This window comes from Puma concolor, chromosome E1, assembly GCF_028749965.1.
Source record: "Puma concolor isolate L17-30 chromosome E1, mPumCon1.1.hap2, whole genome shotgun sequence".
In the NCBI taxonomy this organism is placed as follows: domain Eukaryota; kingdom Metazoa; phylum Chordata; class Mammalia; order Carnivora; family Felidae; genus Puma; species Puma concolor.
In genome coordinates, this window is record NC_141680.1 from 54973857 (window position 1) to 54997667 (window position 23811).

At 38.8% G+C, this 23811-nt stretch overlaps 1 long non-coding RNA gene across 1 annotated transcript in view; it reads right to left on the minus strand.

Moving 5' to 3' along the window:
* Nucleotides 1-5046: 5046 nt before the first annotated feature.
* The window catches only part of LOC147574505 (uncharacterized), a 60371-nt gene continuing 41606 nt past the window's right edge, over nucleotides 5047-23811 (minus strand). Inside the window, exons 3-4 of the long non-coding RNA XR_015243743.1 lie at nucleotides 12671-12762; nucleotides 5047-5179 (exon numbers count right to left, since the gene is read on the minus strand). This is a non-coding gene — a long non-coding RNA (uncharacterized LOC147574505). The remainder of the gene's footprint in view (nucleotides 5180-12670; nucleotides 12763-23811) is intronic.

Sequence of the window (23811 nt, forward strand, 5' to 3'; positions counted from 1 at the left end):
TGGTCCAAAAGTAGAGGAAATGTTGGAACTTTTAGCCATTAAACATGCAGATGTGAAAACAATGCCCCAAACTTCCACTAAACAAAATTCATGTAAACCTGGAGAAAATGATGTGTGAGCAGTACCCTGAATAACATAACATTCCAGCCCAGGAGTTGGCAAATTACAGCCCATGGACCAAATCCAGTTCACCATCTGTTTTTGTATGCCCCACAAACTAAGAATATTTTTTATATTGTTAAATGGTTGAAAGAAAAACCAAAAGAAGACTATTTCACAACACATAAAAATTAAATGAAATTCAAGTTTTTGTATCCATAAATAAAGTTTTATTGGAACACAGCCATGCTTATTCATTTGCATGGTATCTTATGGCTGCATTTACACTTCAGTGGAAGAGTTGAGTACTTGCGAAAGAGAGACCTTATAGCTTGCAAAGCCTGAAATACTTACTATTTGCTTTTTTTACAGAAGAATTTTGCCAACCCCTGTCCTAGCCAACAGCCTCCTTTTTGGAAACATCTCATGCAATAAAGCCTGGACTATCACACTGACCAGAGCATAAATCAGTGTTCCCCAAATTTTCATTAAAGGTGTAACACCAGCAGATGTGCCCCGAATACATGAATCTGTGACTGTGCTAAGATAAATTTGACATCAATTATTCACTTTCCATAAGGATTCACTATAAGATGTGATTTCTCAGTGATTTTCATTAGAGTACTTCAGACAGGATTTGATTTACCAAACCTGATTTCATTCACTCTTTCATGAAATACACATTAGGTAAAATAAGGTACACCTGTTTTCCAACCTCAGTCCAATACAAATCTATCTTGAATGTCATCCAAGGGAGGTTAATTTTCAAAGGACCAGAGGGACCTCATTATAACCACTGCTACTTCTGCCCCAGACACCCCACAGCAAAAACTTCCATGAGCAGCTTTCCACCCAGGTCCCAGCATACTCAGGCAGAGTGAAGTTAGCAAATCAGGAATTGGCTTCAGCCAGCTCTGAAAACAATGAGGTTCTGGGGAAAAGTATCAGCAGAGGAAATAAAATTGTCAGTGGGCCTTTTTACAGAAATAAAAGGATATGAGGTGGGTGAGACAATATAGAGGATAAAATTTAAGATACTCAAAATATCCCATTTCAAGGCCAGAGGAGACCTAAGACTGTTTTAGGGACACTTCAAGTATTCCTTTTGCTTAACACATGGAACTTGATGATAAGTATTCATTCTAGAACACTGAGCAAAGAAAAGTTTACCCATTAACTAATACAAATACAAAATAAATCCATGGACTCATGGGCCAAGATTGGCATATAAGATTAGTCCCTAGAGGGTTTTTTTTTTTTTTTAATGTTTTTATTTATTTTTGAGAGAGAGACACAGAATGCAAGCAGGGGAGGGGCAGAGACAGAGGGAGACACAGAATCTGAAGCAGGCTCCAGGCTCTGAGCCATCAGCGCAGAGCCCAATATGGATGGGGCTTGAACTCACAAACTATGAGATCATGGCCTAAGCCGAAGTTGGACGCTTAACCAACTGAGCCACCAAGGTGCCCCAGTCCCTAGAGCATTCTTAAATGAGAATAAGTTGCTTTGGGAAAATAAAATGCATCAGATTTTCAAATGGGTTCCTGGTTGAGTTTCGTTATTATGACTCAGGATGACGTCCTCAATATATTTTTTGTATGTTAGAATTTCCTTGACCACCCTATTTAAAATTACAGTTTCTCCTAGTCATTCTTTTTTTTTTTTTTTTTAATTTTTTTTTTCAACGTTTATTTATTTTTGGGACAGAGAGAGACAGAACATGAACGGGGGAGGGGCAGAGAGAGAGGGAGACACAGAATCGGAAACAGGCTCCAGGCTCTGAGCCATCAGCCCAGAGCCTGACGCGGGGCTCGAACTCACGGACCGCAAGATCGTGACCTGGCTGAAGTCGGACGCTTAACCGACTGCGCCACCCAGGCGCCCCCCTCCTAGTCATTCTTACTCCCTCTCTTGCCTTATTTTTCTCCCTAGCACCCATCACCATCTGACAACCTATATGTTGTAGTTATCCATTTGCTTATAATCTATCTCCTCCTTCTAGAATGTGAGCTCCATAACAGCAAGAATATTTTCTGTTTTGTCTATTGAATTCTCAGCCCAGTGTCTGACCCACTATATGTACTCAAAAAGTATTCCTGAAGGAATAAAATAATTTAAAGGGGGGTTCTTATCAAAATGCCAGAATGAATCCCCTTGATTTTCTGAAGTACCTGATGGAATGTTCACTTTCTCTCAAATGGTAGGAATGCTAAGATGATCTCTAGATCTTTGAATTATTAAAGACTAATTTACTTTCTCTCTGGCTACAATGTTTGCTTGCTTTATGCTACCAGCCAGAACCAAACAAATGACCAATGTTCAAAAAGTCAAGCACCTGACACTTCATAGGGACTTGACACATGCATGTGACTATCTGAATTACTGAATGAATAAATAAATGAATGAAACAGATGATAAGCAAATGAACTGGCATGCATTGGTAACTGATGACCAGCAAGAAGGTTCATTCTGCAAATTTAAATATTTAGTTTCCTTGATATTACTCCTTCCAGGTTCTCCTTGACCCCTTCTGATCTTTCCTTTGGTATCCTTTCTATAAAGATTATTTTCCTTTCCCTTTCCTTTAAATGAGGACATACTCTGTGGTTGCAAAATATGCTAGTATTTCACATGTTTTTCCACATCAAGTAACACTTAAAAGATGATGACATTTTTACAGCATATGGACAGGGGAATAAGAAAGATGCTTGTGGTTGAAGGTTTCTGGGCCTGAGATTCTGATGGCCCCAGCCCTGCTCCGTGATTCCAGGACACCCAGCAGCAGCCCCAAAGTTAAATGAATCAACATGTTTGTATGTATATATATGAGACCTATCCAAGGCACACCACAAATACTGTGTCACAGCAACTGGGAAGCTATGTTCTCATCTTTTTCTACATCTCTCTGGTCAATCCTATTGACTCGCATTTTTAATCATCACCTAGAGACCAGTAACTCCCATATGTAACCTTCTTCTCCTAATATCCACCTCTTTCTTAACTCCCAGAATCCAGAATCACACAGACCACCAACGATTGGATACACTGTCAGAGTGTTCCACACCTGACTACATTCTCTATTTAAAGCACACTTCCTACCAGATTTCTCTCTCCTAGTGGCAATTAAGCCTGCGATCCAAACTAGAAACCTGGGAGTCATCTTTAGTCATTTCTCATCCTCCATATCCAACAATCTCCAGGACAGCCAAGCCACCCTCACTCTACATCAGCTGCCTCTCCTTTACTTCAACAAGCCCAGGTTACCTTTCACCTGAACTATGCAAGTCTCCTAATGTGTCTTACCTCTCCTCAACTATCCCTTCCAATCTGCTGATGGGCAGGATGGGCTGTCCTGGCTCATGAGACTTGTGCTCTTCTCTTCCCAACTCTGGTTCAGTGGCTTCAAATTAGTAGCTTAAAATCTACCATGGTGGGAGTATTTACATCATGGAAATTGGCAAATGCTATCATCAAGACTTTTTTTTTTTTTAATTTTTTTTTAATGTTTATTTTTGAGAGACAGAGACACACACACAGAGTATGAGCAAGGGAGGAGCAGAGAGAGGAAGACACAGAATCTGAAGGAAGCTCCAGGCTCTGAGCTGTCAGCACAGAGCCCAACGCGGGACTCGAACCCAGGAACCATGAGTACATGACCTGAGCCGAAGTCGGACGCTTAACTGACTGAACCACCCAGGCACCCCAAGATTTTTGTTTTCAAACAGGCAGTTATTAAACATTTACTGGCATATCATTGCCTAAATGTATCCTCTACAGAGAATCATTTATTGGAAACAAAAATTTAGCCATGCCACACTTTGTTTAAACAGTCTTGTGATTCCTAATTTCTTATAAGATCAATCCAAGTTGTTAAAAGGTCATAGGAAGGCCCTCAAAGAGATCTACTGTCTCCCCCTATAGTCTTACCTGTTAATATCCCACCTCCTTGACAGATGCCTTTGGCAACATTAAATTGCTTATAATCTCTCATATATCATGCTATTTTAAACTGCATGATTTTGCATAAACTATCCCGGAAGCTTGGATCTCTTCCCTTGGATTACCTTCCTTACTACGACTATCTCTTTACTCATAGTTTACCGTACAGACAGTAGTTTCTGCACAAATTCTTTCCTGATCACTCCTAAGCTATGATAACAATTCTCTTCTAGGCACTGCGAGTTCCCTCTTAAAATTTCTATCACTGCATTTACTACATTCTATTATGAGTCTCTATCTCCCCTCCCCTACCTCCTGGAAAGACACTGGGAAATTCTTGACAGCAAGGAGTATGTATATTCATCTTTGCACCCCGAGTTCCCAAACAGTAACTCACAGATATTTTAAGCTCAACCTATATTTACTGTATGTATAGGTAAATGGATAAATAAAAGAATAAATACTAGATATGACTATAGTAATTTATAACACTTTGAATTATACTGAAACTAGAATTCATGCTTTCTAGTTTACTAACTGATATTCATTAATTATGTGGATGTAGGGGCTGTTAGATTTTAGCCACACTCGTACTGAATGTGCTTGCTGGAGGCTATTAAAAATATGCTCCTATGAAGATCATTCCCTTTTCTATATTGATTTATTTTCTATGCATCTGCCTTGACTATAGCAGACCTCCAAATAAACTGGCCACTCATTTACAATTAGAAAATGTGTATGATATTATCTGGAGAGTGGGAAAGTCGGGCAGGAGGCTTAAATAGACAGAAGGGTATTGGTAAACTTATGATTACCAGGGTCAACAGTATTTGTTTTCTTCCTTCCTAATAGCCAATTACTAAGAGGACTCTGTTTTAAAATGCATTATACAATATTGTCTCCAACAGGTTTTTAGAATGGTTTTCTCTTCTGTTATTTTTACATTAAAATGCAGTGAGACTCCTGTACATTAAGTACTACTGTGAGTTTTGAAATACTGTACTCTGGTTAGCAGGGGAGGTAAAACATTTATTACAGAGAGACAACATTTCTTGAATAACGTTGTCAAAGAGGAGAGATGAGAGCTTCCTGAGCTGCAGCTCAACCAGCAGTAGCTAAGACATTTAATGATATTCTTTTCCTAAAATAAATAAATAAATACATAAACACATAAATAAGGCTTTTAGGAGATTTTGCAATAACAAAAAGAGCTTTCTTTTTTGTATCTTTCTTTTACTTAAAGGTCCCAAAGAAAGTACTAAAAGTAGTAATTCCATGGGTATGTGTTAGATATATTTATTAATATGGTATTTAAGTATTTGAGAGAATATTAGTACATGATAATGCAACTAAGCTCAAGGCCACAGAGAGAAGCCACTAATTAAATTTAGAATTGATAGGAGTTGGCCAATGTCAAGGAACAGTCATTGAGAGTATTCCGAAAAAGTCTGATGAAAGATTTTCTCTATCCACCCCCACACCACCACCACCACCAACAGTACCAGTAACCATCTGTATACCCACAGATATACCAAAAAGGTGACATTTTATTGCAAGCTTAACATTTTCTGAATCTGTCTAAAACCACAAAAATTATGCTGAACTCCCCAAAAGAAATGAAGTTGTTTTTACTTTTTCTTCATCTCTTTTTGCCTGACTAGTAACAGGAAGTTCTTGGAAACTTCCCAGAGAATGGCTGGTCTTGTAAGAGTCCCAAACCAATCTTGTAGGCGCCAGAGTCTTGGCACATTTGAGGTGAGGGCTTTAGAAGCACCTGCATTGCCCCTTTCAACCAAACTTGCCATCACTAAGCTCAAGAAGTTCCCCTTGTTGTTATTAGTCATGGGTCTGAGTTGGGGGGAGGGAGTCATGCAGAAAGGTACAAAGCTTACCCCAGCCAAATTTATACATTGATCATATAAGAAAATGTAGAAAATGCCTATTAAGTCTCTTCAACTTTGGAGTCAAACTGGACCCTTACTTGAACCCTGAGGTCAAGCTACAATATGTTCCCTATTCAGAATATATCCTCTTGACAAATAAAATGTACAGAAGGAGGGAAAATTCATGGCATGGCACTTCATTATTTGTTATGAACAGATCCTTTTTTCACCTTGGAGCTCCTCAAGAATGATTTGTGAGGCAGCTCACTTCCATTCCTGCTTCAGACTACACCAAGCAACCTTAAACCTTTGGGTCTATTCCTTCTCCTTCTCCATTCTGTGGTTAGAATTCTGAAGGAGTTGGAGACAGCACAAGAACAACAGTGATTACTTGCAGGAATACCTCCCCCACTGCCTGGAGCTCAATGGGCTCTACCTGGTATTGTTCTGGACCTGCAGCTACACCAGGAAAATCACCAGACAGTGTGAGGGTTGCTAAGAGAAAAGAGACCCTCTAAAGTCATTGCAGGGGCTGTGATAGCCATAAAGATCAGGTAATTCACTGCATTCAAGGAAGGGAAGGGGCTTTGGCCACATCGTGGTTGAGAGATTTTTGTTCTGCTCTTCTTTTTCTTCCTCCTGTTAGTTCCCTTAACTTCCCAGTCCCAACAGCAGCTGAAATTCTAAGGATGTAACTCCTCTCATTACACAAATGCATGGCTTTCCATGAAAGTACCCTCAGCCACAAAATGGAGTCCTAATTCAAGCCATCAAAGTCTGCAGACCCATCATTAAATATTTTTCTGATTTAAAGTCCATGGCTCTTTGGAACAAACATGCTCCTAGAAAAACATTATCAAATAATAGCTATAATTTCACATTAGTATAAATTAGTAAACTGATCAGTAGCTAATAAGACGTAACAATTATTGAGAGTTTATTTTGTGCCCAGGATTGTTTGAACTACTTTAGATGCAGTAGCTCACTGAATACTTAACAAAACCCTTTGTGTGGCAGTCATGGTTGTTGCTTTCCGAATTCTAAGTGATTATCTTAAGATACTCATTGCAATGCAATTCCTCTTTTCAGTGTTGATTTTGGCATGGGCATGTGACCAAAGACTATCTAATAAAATATGAAAGGAAGTCTGGGGAGGGGCTTTTAGGAATGATTTCTTACTCCTAAAAAGCATGTGCAAGAAAGAGACACCCTTTCTTCTGAGATCACATCAATGTCCCTGGGTGTGATATCTGGACTTAATGCAAGCCACACTGCCACCATAAGATGGACCAGGGGAGAGAAAGAAAAAAAAATCTGAGTCCTGAGGGGCACTGCTGAGCCACTGATCATACTTCGCCAGAACCAAACTATCTCTCTGACTTCCACTTGTGTGAGATAATAAATTTCATTACTGTGTAGGCCAACATGAATTGGGGTTTCCTGTCAACTTTCAGCACAAGGCATCCCAACTGACACATACTGTACTTGATAAAACTGTCTTCTCTATTCTACAGGTGAAGAAACTGAGGCTCATAAAGATAGAGTAAGTTTCCATGTCTCCCAAACTATACAATTTTGAAGCAGTGATTTGAACTAAGCATACAGACTTCCAAACTCATACTCAAACCACCATGCCATGCTTTAAAAATATTACAGAAAAATAGTGTTAAAGGAAACAGTGGTCTGAGATAGGTTCCATGGGTAAATTAGAACAATATCAGGAGATTTTAGGGCGCTCTGAGCCACTGAGGCTCTGGGGTAATCAGATTGTTTGGTGCTCTTTTGAGAGTCCTATAAAGTTGTTTCAATAATTCAGTGCAGAAGTCAGTCCCTAAACCTAGCAGGCAGTTTTCCAGAGGCTTACAGCTCCCTGCTTTAGAGTGAAGCAGACAGACATGTAGAGAATTGACTATTAAAAAAAAGCATTTTTAAGAGAATAGCTATAGGGGCCTGCGTGGCTCAGTTGGTTGAGCGTCCGACTTCGGCTCAGGTCACAATTTCGCGGCTGATGAGTTCGAACCCTTCGTGAGGCTCCGTGCTGAAGGCTCAGAGCCTGGAGCCTGCTTCAGAGTCTGTGTCTCCCTCTCTCTGACCCTTCCCCACTCATGCTCAGTCTCTCTCCGTCACAAAAAATAAACATTAAAAAAAAAGAAAAAGAAAAAGATAATAGCTATAAAATTGTATTGTTTTGGGGTGCCTGGTGGTTCAGTCAGTTGAGCATCCAACTCTTGATTTGGACTCATGTCATGATCTCAGAGTCATGGGATCAAGCCCCACTTTGGGCTCAGTGCTAACCATGAAACCTGCTTAAGATTCTTTCTATCTCTCTCTCTCCCTCTGCCCCTCTCCCCTGCTCACTCACTCTCTCTAAAACAAAATTTCTTTAATTAAATAAAATAACTTTCCCTAAGGGCATAGCAAAGAGTAATTAATTCCAACAGAAAATGAATCTCTTCAGCCATTTTCCTCTTTCATGGTTCAGGCTAGTGAACAATCTCCCTCTCTGCCATTTCTCTGTCACTTAATTGCACGTACAATGAAGGCTGCTGATCTTTTATTTCTTCCCCATCAGCCTTGTTCAAGCCAATCATCTCCAAAGATGAGGAAACACAGCATCTTATTAAGGCTCCGGGAGAAGGAACGAAGTGCATCTCCTTCAATCAACTGGTGGTTTGTCTAGTATCTCTGACCATGAAACTGTAAGCAGATTGGTGCTGAAAGCAACATCTATCCTCATTTATTAATCAACCATTTAAATAAACTCTCCATCCTGGTGTTCAAGATCTTCCTCTCTATACAGGCATATATCTTTCAAGGTCATGAACTTAATATTGAAATTTTACCTATAAATGCCACAGATTTGTCACTGATTGTTTATTCATAGGGCATCTGTCCCCAAAGTAGTCAGGCTTCTCACAGCTACCAGACCAGACAGTATAGACCTGGTAGGACCCTGATGACAACCATGCAATTGTCTCCCTGACAGAATTATACAAGAATGACCCCAAGTATAACATCATTAAACATAGTAAGGAATTATATTTTTTGTGGGGCAACGTGAGGCAATGGCTAACTGATAAACCCTTGCCTACCCATATATAATTATTTTCTGTTAATTCCCAGTGTGTTAAATACTCATTTCCACAAGTGCCTAATTGGACTCCAAAGGAAAAATTAGAGTTTTATAGATGTTTGTTACAAAAAAAGGTTTACTTCAAATTACTATTAAAAATGATACTTACTCTCATTTTAGAAGCATCCCTGCCTGAAGGAAAAGATGAGCTAGCCACATTGTAGCCCTAAACCTGAGTCTATAAAGCAACTTTTCTCATAAATGGTCATTGAGAAGAATTTCTTCCCACATTATATGTCAAAGAGCTTTTTAAAGAACTGTTCCAAGTGAGAACATTTAGAAATGCACATGCCCACATCGTAGGAAAGCCATCAACACTCTTGCAGAGCCATATGCTTGCCCTCGAGGGACCCAAAACTATTCCATTATACCAGAAAGTCTGTGGAATGTAAATCCAGGGGCCTGAAATGCTGTATATTTTTCAAAAAGTACAAAGTGGAAGCCATTGAGTCCATGGATTCACCAAATGAATGGATTGTTTCATCTGCACAAATGAACTGTCAGAAACAATGGCCACATAACGCATTTGCTCCTGTTCCCCAAAGAGGGAAAAAAACATACCCCAAATAAAGCTACATCTTTTTATAAAACTTCAGCCAAAAGCACAAGAAAAAGAAAGGTTGATTTATACTCTAGAATCTGGATGCCTGAATTCAGACAGCATGGGCTACAAATATGCAGCTCATGTTTTTCTTAATACATACAAGGTATCTGCTCTCTGCCTTCAGAATGCAAATGGGCTCTACATCCACGCTTATTTGAACAAATTTGCAAAAGCACTTCTTATATTTTGTCTAGTTTTATCTTATCACACTTTTTAAGTTCCTTTCTCCAAATTTTTTACCCCTAATACTTTGAGACAACCTCACCTTCCACTTTTACCCTCTCTCTTATTTTTAGATATGATCTTTCATTATGAAATATTCAAGATACACAGAAAGTTATTACAAATAATCTAAGAAACATCATTTGTCTTTACTTACCATTTTTTTCAAATATTGGCATTTTTTTGAATTGGCCCAAATTTCTTTTAAGAAATTATTCTAAAATTGATGCTTCTTATCCATCAATCTCCAAAATTATTACACTTCTCCCTTTTATTAATATCTATTCTCCTGAGGTCACCAATGTCCAAAATTTTGTATTTATGATTATTTCCTTCATGTATACAGTACATAATATTATATAGCATTTTTTAAATAGTATGATACAGTACATATCTTTATGCAACTTGTTTCATTGGTTGTTTATGCAAAACATTCTTTTGAGCCTCATCAATATGTTACATGTGGCCCTGAGTTTTTCATTATAACCATATAGTACCCCGTGTATAAAAATGAGACACTTTGTCTGATTTCTTTCTGATAGTCATTGAGTACCTTTTCCGTCATTGTTTTCTGTCTTTCATCTATGATAACTTAGGACTTTTATGGACTGGATGTAGTGCCTCCTCTTTGAAAGGCCATCCCTTTCATCTTAGGCAGCAACAGAATATCTTTTGCCCCTGTCCGTTTTGGCCAATTACTCGTGTTTTTGTTTCCTTCTGGTTTACATGCATACTGTGTTATGAATGAGTCTTGGACTCTTATCCTCCTTTCCAAGCATTATATGTTTAGGCATATAGCTGTAGGACTAACAGGAATATCAGAAGTCATAAACTTCTTTTCATAAAGTATGACATTAGCAAGGGGACAGGAATAACTTGCTGCTGGTCGCACAACTGCTTAGTGAAGAGAAGAGCCGGGGACCCAGGTGTCCTGGATCTCTGTCCTTTCTTTTTTCCAGTACACCAAAACTGTGGCTCACCCACTCAACTGAACATCATTTGTTGTGTTATCAGTGGTTTCTCAACAGGACCAGGACATCTTACATCCTTCTCATCAGAGCAAACTAGACACTATGGGAATATACAAAAAGGGCTCATGCCTTCAGGGCCATTAAGGTGTATACACAGACCTGGAGCACCTGGGTGTCTCAGTCAGTTAAGTGTCCGACTCCTGGTTTCAGCTCAGGTCACGATCTCACAGTTCATGGGTTCAAGCCTGCACTGGACTCCATGCTGACAGCATGGAGCCTGCCTGGGATTCTCTTTCTCTGCCCCTCACCTACTCTGTCTCTTAAAATAAATAAACTTAAAAAAAAATTTTTTTTAAACTGTACACAACAAGACTAAAGACAAATGAAAACATTACAGGCAACTAAATGAACCTAGGTCTGATTAAGTTTCAATAGTGAAGGCAGTAATTTATCAATCTGTGTGTGTGGAATCTGTGTGTGTGTATATATATATATATATATATATATATATATATATATATACACACACACATATATACATATACATATATATATATATATATATATATATATATATATATATATATGAACCACTGAGAGTAAGTTGGAGACATCACAACACTTTACTATATAGTATATCCTTGTGTATTTCTTAGGAACAAGGACATTCTCTTACATAGCTACAAAATTATCAAAACCCATTTTAGCATTGATACAATGCTTATATCTAATCCACAATCTATGTTAAAATGTTCCCAAAAGACCTAATGATGTTCTTTCCAGCTTTCCTCCCCTCTACCCAAGTATAGGATCCAACCAACTCAGGTCATACATAAAACTGTATAATTTATAAGAAAAAAAATTTTTTTTCTGAGCTGTTTTTGATTCACCCATTTGTATAACAGTTACTGAAGATATGTAGAGAGAGATCTCTGCTCTCCACAGACTCAAGCCACATGGTGGAGGATGGATGAGGTAACATCTCATTTTTAATAGATTATTACCAGCACCGAGACAGAGATAATCACCAGATGCTACACTGTGAAGAACCTTCTAGGAAGAGGTTACCCTGAAGCTTGGATTTCAAGGAGTAGAAGAGAGTGGTAACAGCTTTCCTGGCCAAAGTGGCATATGCTAAAACAAAATGAGGGGCGCCTGGGTGGCGCAGTCGGTTAAGCGTCCGACTTCAGCCAGGTCACGATCTCGCGGTCCATGAGTTCGAGCCCCGCGTCAGGCTCTGGGCTGATGGCTCAGAGCCTGGAGCCTGTTTCCGATTCTGTGTCTCCCTCTCTCTCTGCCCCTCCCCCATTCATGCTCTGTCTCTCTCTGTCCCAAAAAATAAATAAACGTTGAAAAAAAAAAAATTAAAAAAAAAAAAAATGAATCATAGCCTATTTAGAGGAGAGCAAGGAGCTCAGTAGTTCAACAGAGTAGGGGCTATGTGTATATATGTGGGTATATGTGTGTGGCAACACCTGTGTGTGTGTGTGTGTGTGTGTGTGTGTGTGTGTGTGTGTGTGTGTGTGTGTGGCAAGATTTGGTGTTCAGTGGAAATGGAACTAGGTATAGGCTACATCATAATAGACCTTATATGTCACAGCGAAATGTGATCCTGAAAACAATGGATAATTGTTGGAGAAATTTAAGCAGGGGGCCAATAAGATATAATTTGATTTCCCTTGTCTAAAAGATCAGTCTGGCTGCAGCACTATACATGAGCATTGTATCAACAGAAGTAATAAATAAGAGCTTGAACTAGACCAATAATACTACTGCATGGATTAAAATATTTTAAAGAAGGACAGTGGGTAGAACTTACAAACTGATGGATGGGAGATGGTGGCTGGCGGTGAGAGGGAAGAGATGGTCCAGAAAGAGTTCTCTGAGTCCCAGAATGGGTCTGGACTCATTCTACAAAGAAACACAGATAAAGTCTATGATTTCAGGCCATTGGAGCTTATTCTCCTAATAGTTTCTCTATACTCTTTGGAAACATGGAAAAAGTACATATTCCTGAGTCCTGCCCACACAGTTCCCTGATTCTTGCACACAGGCCTCCTTGTCTTCTAGAGGAGACTTGGTCTGGTCTTAGTCCATGCTCCCTGGGTGATCTGGCCATTTTCCTTCTTGCAGCTATTTCGCCATGCCTCTTAACGTAAGTAAGTAGTGCACCACCTTCCTTTCATTACTGCTCAGGTCTCATGCATCATTCTGCCACCTACTGCTGCTCAACTTTATAAATAATGTGCCCATAAATGTTCCATATTTGGTGTACAATATTGCTTAGGGTGCTTATCCTTCCCCATCTGCAAACCAATATGCCCTTTTTGAATGCATTTCTTAGCCAACAGCTTAAAGATCTGCAAGTCCCTTATTAAGTTCAGCAATGAGCTCATCTATTCAAGACCATTTCTATGCCTCAAGGCTGTAATGATGCATCTTCCCTCTTAAGTCAGTTGGTTTTGCTTCTCAATCTTCGAATCTTCCCCAATAACATCAGCTTAGGTAAATTTATCTTCTTCTCTCGTCTTTATTATTGAGAAGAATATTATCATCTGTCTAATTTCCAAATACAAGTTTACAAGTTTAACACTATGTTATGGAGGTGGGAAAGGACAAGATGTCCAAAGAAGATGAAATGGAGTTAAGAATCCATCTTCAATCTTTTCTCTAATACATATGTATGTTTCTTTAAATCTCAGCAGATTTCCTTCTGTCTTTCCACTTTTATTTTCATGTAGGCTATGTCTCCAGATTTCTTTCTTTCTTATTCTTAGTATCACTAACATCTAGCATATCTAACTTCTGACTGGGCTCTCAAAACCATTTATTTTTGTTCACTAAATGCCCAGTTCTACTGATTATTTCAAATTATCTTGATTGTTTTCCTTTTGAGAAAGATGATGCTTTTTTAAGAAAGTTTTATTTATTTTGGGAGAGATAGTGAGCACTAGTGAGTGGGGGAGGGGCAGAGAGAGAGACTCCCAAGCAGGCCCTGGACTGATAGTGCAGTGCCTGACACAGGGCTTGAACTCCCAAACCGTGAAATCATGATCTGAGCTGAAACCAAGAGTTAGATGCTTAACCAACTGAGACACCCAGGCGCCCCAGAAGATGATGCTTGATAAAGAGAAAATAGAAATGATAGGGATGCTTGTCCGAAGGATCATTTTTAGAAAATGAAGGTGGTATCTTGTTCTCTGCCTTCTGTGTGAATCAGTCTTCGTAGGGGCTATCTTCCAATGTACCACTTACTAGCCTGAATAGATGATAGCATTACTGAGATGCACTGGATAAGTCCCTTCTTTCTTCTACATCCGACCACACTACCACATTCCATAACTCCTCTTAGTTTCCACTGACCCTTCTATTTCAAAATATTTTCCTCGCGTATTCCTTGAGGTCTTCCTAGACACCTTTCCTCGATGGCAAAGCATGGTTGGTAAATCTTCACTATGTTTGTTACTTCTTTCTCCATATCCTTCCCATTTCAGTATGATAGTAGAGATGAAAATAAATAGGCCTCTACACCAAAAAGTACTGATTAATATTGTTCCTGACTCCTTACTATTTCATTCCTGTTGGTTGACATGTCATAATGTGTGTCTTCAGAAGGAAACTGTGGCTGTGACTGTGACCACAAGGATCAGCCCTAGATCCTTGGCCAGTATCCAGGATGATGACTGAATCCTCAAAATCAGACATAGGTAAAAATAATGAGTACAACTTTTGCCCCTACAATAAAGTAGTTTGGGATGTACATAGAGATATATAGAAATGTTCATCAAAGGGTTCTTTGTTATAATAAAATTTTAGAATAAAAGTCCAACATTAAAAGATGAATTGACTCAATAAATTATGGAAAATAATAATTTGAGGAATTTGGGAAGTCACCGAAAAGTTTAAGCAGAGAGTGATCTTCCTGGATTTTCATTTTAGAAAGACAACCCTTTGCTAAAGAAGAGAATAATTTGGAGAGAGGCAAGAATTGGAAAGTGAGTAATACCGGCAGCCTGGATTACGGTGATAGAAGTGAATATAAAGAGACATACTTGAGAACCTTGAGAAGAAAGAATTGGAAGGACATCATGATTGATTAGATGTGGAAGTTGAGAGAAAAGTTCCCACCAGTCAGACATTAATCATACCACTTTAAGGTCTTTCCACACCTTTTTCTCTTCAGGGCCCTTCATGTGTGAACCTATGTCACTCACAGCACAGCCTTAGGAAATATTATCAAACAGAAAAGTCTCTCTTCAGGGTCCCTGGTCTCCCTTTGCTGCGCCCTAGCCTCCCTCCTTCATCTTCTCTGCCTCCTTCAAATTTAGACACCAGTGTTCTCTGGTGTTGGTGGAGTCTGAGAAATCAAGATCGGGAGTCAAGCAGACTCGATTTTTAATTCACTCCTGCCATTTTCAACTATGATACTGGGCAAGTTGTTAACTCATTAAGCCTGTTTTTATTTTTATAAACTAACATAATAGTGCATACGCCATAAGAGTACAATAAGTAAAACACATCATACATATAAATCACCTAGCAGTGTGCATGGCATAGAAGAAGTACTCAAAAAATAATTGTTATTAATGTAACATCCAAGGAAAAAGAATAATTTTAATTTATATCTTTACACTGTTTAAAGTCAGATGGTTTCTTCTTTCAGGAGTATTTGTTTTTCACCCTTGCCTCTAATGATGAAATGATAGACTTTGGCTATGACAATTAAGAGAAATTTGTGGCAAAAGCCTAAGGTGGAAACCGGGCCCATTCAATACTTTATCATCTCTGTAGCAACTACCTCCTCACCTTTGCAGACACAATCTAGAAGCACAGTCCTATAAACAAGAGAACTCTATCCCTGCTCTTCATGCTTCTGCGTTGTGTTCTCACCAAACTGCTGCATCTGAGTGGGATATTTAAAAGAATCCATTTCCTCCTGGCTAAGCAACCATGGGCAAGATACCTAAATGTTCTAAGCCTCAAGGGTTTTTTTTTTTTTTTTTTAGGTTTTTTTTGTTTTTTTTTAATCTGCATTCTGAAACCAACAGTACCAAAAAGAGATATTAGATATTAGATAATGGACAATTGGGTAAGTCAAAGACTTAGCATGGGGTATGGAAGTAATAATAAATGTTTGCATTGTTATTAGTAGTATTATCTCTTTTAACTGCATTCTATGGCTTCTCTCTCCACTTTCTCTACTGACACATATATTCTGACAATACACATTTCACATTATTGAGTATTCACCTTGTGTAAACCTTCCCAAATATACACTAAAATATTGTAATTCCACAAGTAGCTACTTGTTGAAGAAACTTGTGATTTATAAGTTTTTGTCCTTCTATTACTAGTATTCTCTTTATCTAGGCTTTTAATTTGGTACGGTTTCTCTTCTAAGATTTGCTATCTCCTTTTTCATTATGATCATGCTTTCCTTAGCCCTTGATCAAAAGTATAAGAGCCACTTAAAAATTCTTGTCTGATTGTGCCAACTTCCAAACATCTTGGGATCAGTCTCCAGTGACCTTTTTTTTTTTTTTTTTCACTCCATCTTGGGAAGGGCTTATATTTCCCTGTTTCTTCATATGTAAAGTAACCTTGGTTGTGCCTTGGATATTAAAAAGATGTTATAGAGACACTGGGTTCAGTTATGTTTCCCTAAAGCATATAAACTTTTAAAAATGGAAGCATTAATTATATAGCAAAATACTATGGGACAAAATGGATTTTTTTCCCTCTCCCTTCATCTCCTTCCCCACCATAACGCATACTCAACTCCTTTTGGGACCAGGAACAGACCAAGCTAGGGTTAAAAAGTAAGTCAAGGGGCGCCTGGGTGGCTCAGTCGGTTAAGCGGCCGACTTCAGCTCAGGTCACGATCTCGCGGTCCGTGAGTTCGAGCCCCGCGTCGGGCTCTGGGCTGATGGCTCAGAGCCTGGAGCCTGCTGCCGATTCTGTGTCTCCCTCTCTCTCTGACCCTCCCCCGTTCATGCTCTGTCTCTCTCTGTCTCAAAAATAAATAAAACGTTAAAAAAAAAAAATTAAAAAAAAAAAAAAAGTAAGTCAAGCTGGGGCGCCTGGGTGGCTCAGTCGGTTAAGCATCCAACTTCAGCTCAGGTCATGATCTCATGGTCCATGGGTTTGAGCTCTGCATCAGGCTCTGTGCTGACAGCTCAAAGCCTGGAGCCTGCTTCAGATTCTGTGTCTCCCTCTCTCTCTGCCCCTCCCCTGCTTATGCCCAGTTTCTCTCTCTCTCTCAAAAATAAATAAACATTAAAAAAAAAATAAAAATAAATTTAAAAAAGCAAAGCAGGTAATATTTGACTGAATTCGAATTTCAAACACTGGAATACAATTTTTTTTTAGCCTTAGGCTACCTGGGGTCTTCTCTGAGCATGTATGGTTCAAGAGTCAACCAGAGATTTGCAAGAGTTTAAATAAAGAATTTAAAGCTTCTCCTTTCTGGGATTTTCCTCTCCTACTTTCCAGATACAATGATCACCAAGGACTCCTCTGGCCTTCCAAGCTAACAGGACTGAGGTTTTGTATCTGAGCTTTCAGCTGTTCCAAGTACTGCCAAGGGACTGCAGCCTGCCCTCAGGCTAAAAGCTCAGAACAATGGGAAACTCAACCAAGTTGCTACAGAGATTTCCGTTCACTATCTGCCGGCTTTTCCTTACTCTTAGTGCCTTCATATATCTGCAGTTTGTATTTTGTCCACAATTCATTATTTTTACCTCTGAGAGTACTGGTCTGGCAGGAGCTGTGCAGGCTTGCTGGAAGTAAATTCCCTGGTATTAGTTATATCTCTCAAATAGAATAAAAATCCATAATAAACTTTTTAAAAAGAAATAAAAATAATCCAAATATTACCAGTCTAAATATTCAGGTTTTCCCTTCCCGTAGTTCTAGCCACTTCTTGTGCATGAATGTACTTTTAATTAGTTCATAAAATTCATATTTAAATTCCTATACTGTTGGCCCAAGTCTGTCATTTTGACTTCTATGTTGTATTCTCTATAACACAGATCATGATGGGCTTTTTTGCTCCTATTTTACAAATAAAGAAATACAGGTCTGCATAGTATAAGTAACTTTTCCAAGAGAGCACAGCGAACCAAGAATTAGAATGCAGATAGATATTCTGATCTTACACTGGCTCTTCTAACACTGAAGTTCAAATACACACACACACACACACACACACACACACACACACACCCCACAAAATTCTCCTTTTCTGACATTCACAGGAGAGGTTAGAATCCTGTGCTTATTTCATTCTAAAATTTATAGTCATGCTTATGTGTTTCTTGAGACATGAAGATAAGAGAAATCCAACAGGACAAATTTGACTCTCATTTTAAGTACTTGAAATTCATTTTCCAAAATCTCCTTAACTTTCCCAAACATTACAAAGTAACTTCTTTATAAAGTTAACTTGACTGCTGTTTCCTTACCTGTCCATGTCTGGTATCAAATTTCCAAAAACTAATATACTTCATGCTTCCTACACACAAGCGAATTCCAGACAGAGTAGTCAGCGCCCACACATGGGGGATGGATTCCCAGCAGGGTGGATGTGTCTTGGATTTGTGCTTTTTTTTTTTTTTAATGTGTGGGATTTGGAAAAAGAATGTTGAAAATGTCTTTTTCCCCATAACAGTTTAGGATTCTAAGTCATGTAGAACTGAGACAGCTATTTGCCATGCAATATAAACACCAGTACCACGGCAGCCCATACCCTTCGCCAATCTGACTCTGCCTTGAAAATCTCCTTCATTTGGAGATGCTGGTTCAAGATTTTATTACTCCTGAGACTTCTTTGTAAAGAAACACACCCTTTGCTTCCCTGTGTGGTTTGGTAGACCACCTCCATCAGGGGGAGTCAGGCTGTCGAATAGTTAGCTACCAGGGAGACGAGAGGTTCTTTCGAGGAGAGGTTCTTTGCAGGTCTTCCTTGCTATTTTTAACCTACTCTCATTTGAAATCTCTTACAAGAAATTCTATACACATATCAGGCCGTGAGGTTCTGAGAACAATGGTCCTATCTTATTCTAACATCCTTTGGACTTTACAATGTTCTGTATACACCAGATACTCTGTAACTAACTAGATTCAGTTGAAATACAAAACGTAGAAAATTTTGAATATATTCTCTAACATTCTTTTAGATTGTAAGACGTGAAAAGTCCTCTATTTTACAAATCTGACTGAAAAATGCTTATAAAACAAGAATAAGAGCTTATACTAAAACTTTATTTCTGTAGAAGTCCTTATCAATGCACCTTAGATATCTAAGGCCAAACACAGCACCAAGAATACTGCCTTAAAGGAAACACTTTGTGGTTTGACACGTCAGCAATTTCCAGTGGGGAAAAAAAAGAGAGCAAGACTTCACTAAATACATACTCATATGCTGAAAGAAATTTAAAGTTATTTGACAAGTTCATGCCATAAACAGTTTTGAAGGAAAGGGGACCATAAAAGCAGATACAAATAATACACTGTCATTCTAAAATAATATCAATGCCCAGGGATAGCAGGTCCTAATAACATGATTCCTGAAATACCTTCCTAGGGACAAAATACTAGCAGTCAAATAACTTCAGGAAGCCAAATTTACTATAACTTTCTGTTGGAGATTCACAGTGTACATTATCATACTACAGGCTTCAAGAAGTTTCACTTATTTAATCTGAGATTGCTGATATATTTTATTTTGGGAGGCAGTGTGAGAAGGTAAGACAGAATCTGTATCTGGGCAGCACAGACTCTGATCCTACTTCAGTTACTTATTTGTGTAAACTTCAGCGACCGATTTTATCTTAGAGTACTTCAGTTTCATCATCTGTAAGATGGGAAAGAGTCTTCACCTCATGAGATGTTACATTAAAAGCTAAAATAGGTATTATTTAGCAAATTCCTCATAAAGTGCCTGCCACACATTGCGCACTTGGGAGATGATAGCTTCTATTGCTCCTGTTGTTTTTCTTACTCTTCTTTCCCTGCCCACTCCTTTTCCTCCGCTTCCTCTTTCTCCTCCTCCTCTTCCCCTCTTCTCCTTCCTCTTCCTCCTCTTTTCCTTCTTTGTATATTATTCTTAGTCCTCTCAAATGAACAGTGGCATACTTACTTTGGTTTAATGGGTTGTCTGTCAGTGACTGATTTAATCAAATTTTGCTTGCCTCAAGATAACAGTCAATCCCAACTCTTACATATATTTCAGTGAAATTCAACAAGAGAAAAATATACAAGCCCATTTTCATTCTTCCTGACTGGTAAGCTAACAATGAATGAGAAGTAATACGAGTGGGAAATGCAACTATTTTTTCAATTACTCTGGCACATCAGCACACACTCTCTCTTGATTAAATGTTTTCCTTTGATACAGGTCATTAGCTCTTAAGGCCTATATATATATTCTTTTCTGAAGAATCACAAATTCCTTACAGGCAGGGACCATTCATTCCATCAACGTATACTGACAGTCTACTGGATTGTAAGGTGATGTGGATGCACTTATTCGGTGTACCAATAAACAGGGAAGGGTGTTCAAAAATGCTTGTGAACAAAATCAATATTCATAATAATACTATTTACTGGATTTGCCATCTACAAAGTCATGCTCTAAGGGTGCATTTCATTTGTATTTCCTGAGGTGAAAATCAACAAGTTCAGTCCATTCTTATCATGCAATGATCTCAAGAATCTTCACCACAGCCACAAAAAAAGTGAGCTATGTGAGGTAGAGGATATGTGAATTAGACTGATTATACTAACCATTTCTAAGTATATATACTTATATATTTATAAACAGCACGTTGTACACCTTAAATATACACATTTTTATTTGTCAATCATACTTCAATAAAGCTGGAAAAACTGAAAATAAAAAGAAGTTATATAGAAAGTGCTATAAGATATGGGAGAAACATGTACTAATGAGATGAAGAGAAGGGAAGACAAAGGTACTGAGCCATAAGAACAGATGAGACATGATGGAGGAAATTTCATTTTTTTCTTTACAGATATGATTTGCATGTGAATATACTGGGAAGGTTGTTATGGCCTGAATTGTGGCCCCCAAAATTCATATGTTGAGGTCCCAACCACTAGTATGCAGAATGTAACCATGCTGCATATAAGTTCTTTAAGGAGGTGACTGAGTTAAAATGAGGCCTTTAGGATAGGGCCCTAATCCAACATAACAGATGTTCTTATAAGAAGAGAAAGAGTCACAGGGATGAGGGTCCACAGAGGAGAGACCATGTGAGGACACTGAGAGCAGGCAGTCATCTTTAAGCCAAGGAGAGAGGCCTCACCAGAAACCAAACCTGACAGAATATAGATCTTAGTTAGACTTTCAGCTTCCAGAACGGTGAGAAAGTACATTTCTGTTGTTTAAGCCACCCAGTCTGAGGTATTTTGTTACTGCAGTCCTAGCAAGCTAATAGAGGGGATCTATCATATGAAGTGATAATCATGACCAAAAACACATAGGGAAGAAACTCAAGGGAATTAAAAAATAAAAAATAAATAAATAAAATAAAATAAAACAAAAACCACAGTGACAGAAATATATTCTTATTTCCCCAGAGTATTAAGAATATAGTGAGAGATCCGCTAAACTAATACAACTTGGGTCTAAATGACAAAGGACATAAATTCAAGACTGAAGGATATGGACTTTATCCAGTGAAAATCAGGAAGCCACTGAAAGCTTCTGAGGAACAGAATAACATGATCAGACTAAGATTTAAGGAATTAATGTAGCAGCAGAGCATAGGATGGTTTGCAATGGGGAAGACAAGGTGAGAAAGCAAGTTTGAAAGCTATAGCAAAAATGCAGAAAAGAGGTCAAGGGAATCCGAGTGACAACAAGAATTAACAGGAGGAGACAGAAACGAAGTATTATGGAAACAGCAGTAATAGAACTGATGTAAAAAAAAAAATTCTCAAAACTATCCAATTGGCTGAACTTAGCTTTAAAACATACTGCTTTTTTTTTTCTTTTTGAATTACACAAATCCTTAAAACATGGGATTGGTTTCAACCCATTGTAGTTAAGTCCTCTTGCAGGGTCATTACTTGGGTGTAATTTTCCCTCCTCGATTTGCTTTTTGAGAGGGAACAAAAGAGAAAGGGCGTCTGAGTCCTCAATTCCATAGTTCTGAACGCTTTCTCCCTGCAAAGCTAAACATCTGCTTCCCATCAGGCACAGGTGTGGCTGGGTTCTGCAGCATGGCCCGGGGATGAGACGCAGGAGACGAAGTCTAGCATCTCATTCATCAGGAGCTTCCCGACAATCTTCCAACCGTGGACACAGTACCTCGAATGACACCTCCCACCTCCCACTGTGGGCCTGACAGTGACTGGATTTGAGACTTGGGAGTATTATTCTTGTCCACCTTCCAAGTGGCTCCTTAGAGATCTCATCAACTTACAGACCCTCTTCAAAATAGAGAAGTAAATCTTGAGGGTGGAAAAGGAAAAGAATTCCATTTGCAATGCAACTTAAGAGCATCTCTAGCTAGCCATTCATTCCAAGAGTGATTAGTATAAACTTGCTGTACAAAATCAAGGGAGGACAACAAGGGAGAGAAAAAATAAACTCTAATAGGAAATGCAGTATCCTGAAGTGAATTTTATTTACTTTTTCAGCAGCAATGAGCAGTCACAAAGCTGCAAGGTTATTTAATCTCTACCATTCACACATAAAAGTATTTCAGATTGAAAGGGAATACTGACTCATTAACAATGAACCACTGGGGATAGGCAACTACTTCTACCCACCACAAGCCTAAAGAATCACTCCCATACTCCACCCTCTGTTCAATAGGCAATTTGGGAGAAAAATACATTTCCCTGAAGGCTTTTGGTTGAGCAAGTGATTACTTAATCAATCAAATCTGCAAATATTTATTGAATGCCTAACATGAGCCATGCTAGGTGGTAAAGAGGCAGTGGGAAACAAAAGAGATAAAGATCCCAGCTGTCTTGGCACCTACATTTCAGAGGGTGATGTAAATACATAGTATGTTAAACGGTGACAAGTGATATGTTAAAAAATGATAAGAATAAGGCTGGGGAGAGCTGGGTCACGTTTTTATACAGGGTTTTCGGAGTATTCCTCACTGACAAGAGAAAGTTGTAAATGATAAAGCAAAGGAAGGATCTTGGAGAAGAGTATGCCAAGGAGATGGGGAAGCAAAGGTAAAAGCCAAGAGCATGCCTGGTGGGCTCAAGGAGCAGTAAGGAAAGTGCGGCTGGAGTCAAGTGGAAGAGAGGTTGAAAAGTGGGTGATAAGGTACTGAGAGCTCAGATCACAAGGATATTATGGGACACTGGGCTTTTACACTGAAGGAGATGGACAGCCTTCAGAGAGAGCAAGGGGCATAGCATCACTGGTGTTTTAACAGGATGGGCTGCCTGCTGTGCTGAAGACAGACTGCGCATGACTTAGTAGTGGCAAAAATATCCTAAAATTCATGACTGTTATATATGGCAGATGCACCAAAAGCAATGCAAAACAAAAAGGGTTTTGAGCAAGTATAACTTCAGTCAAAGCATAGCTTTCAAGGCAATCTGCAGAAATTTCCTCAAAGTGAAACTCTCAAAGTCTGAAAAGAAGACCTATCCTTGTGCTTCAGCATTTCTTACTACTGCATTTCCTAAGTTTGGTGAGCCACGTTCTGCTCTTCTCTCCTTTAACTAGTAGATGGCTTACTCTTCATTTTGCTTAGCTTTTGGAAAGCAGTTTGCATTTTTTGAAAGTCAAGGTTTTTTTTGGGTTTCTTTTTTTTTTGTTTTTTTTTGTTTTTGGCACAGTAAGTGCTGAGTAACAGATTTCAGAACATCTGGGCAACCCTAATCAGACTATGATTTCATATCCCATAGGCTTGTTGTGATTAGGGAAGGCGGAGGGAAACCGGTGTGTCCCAAGTACATGGGTGA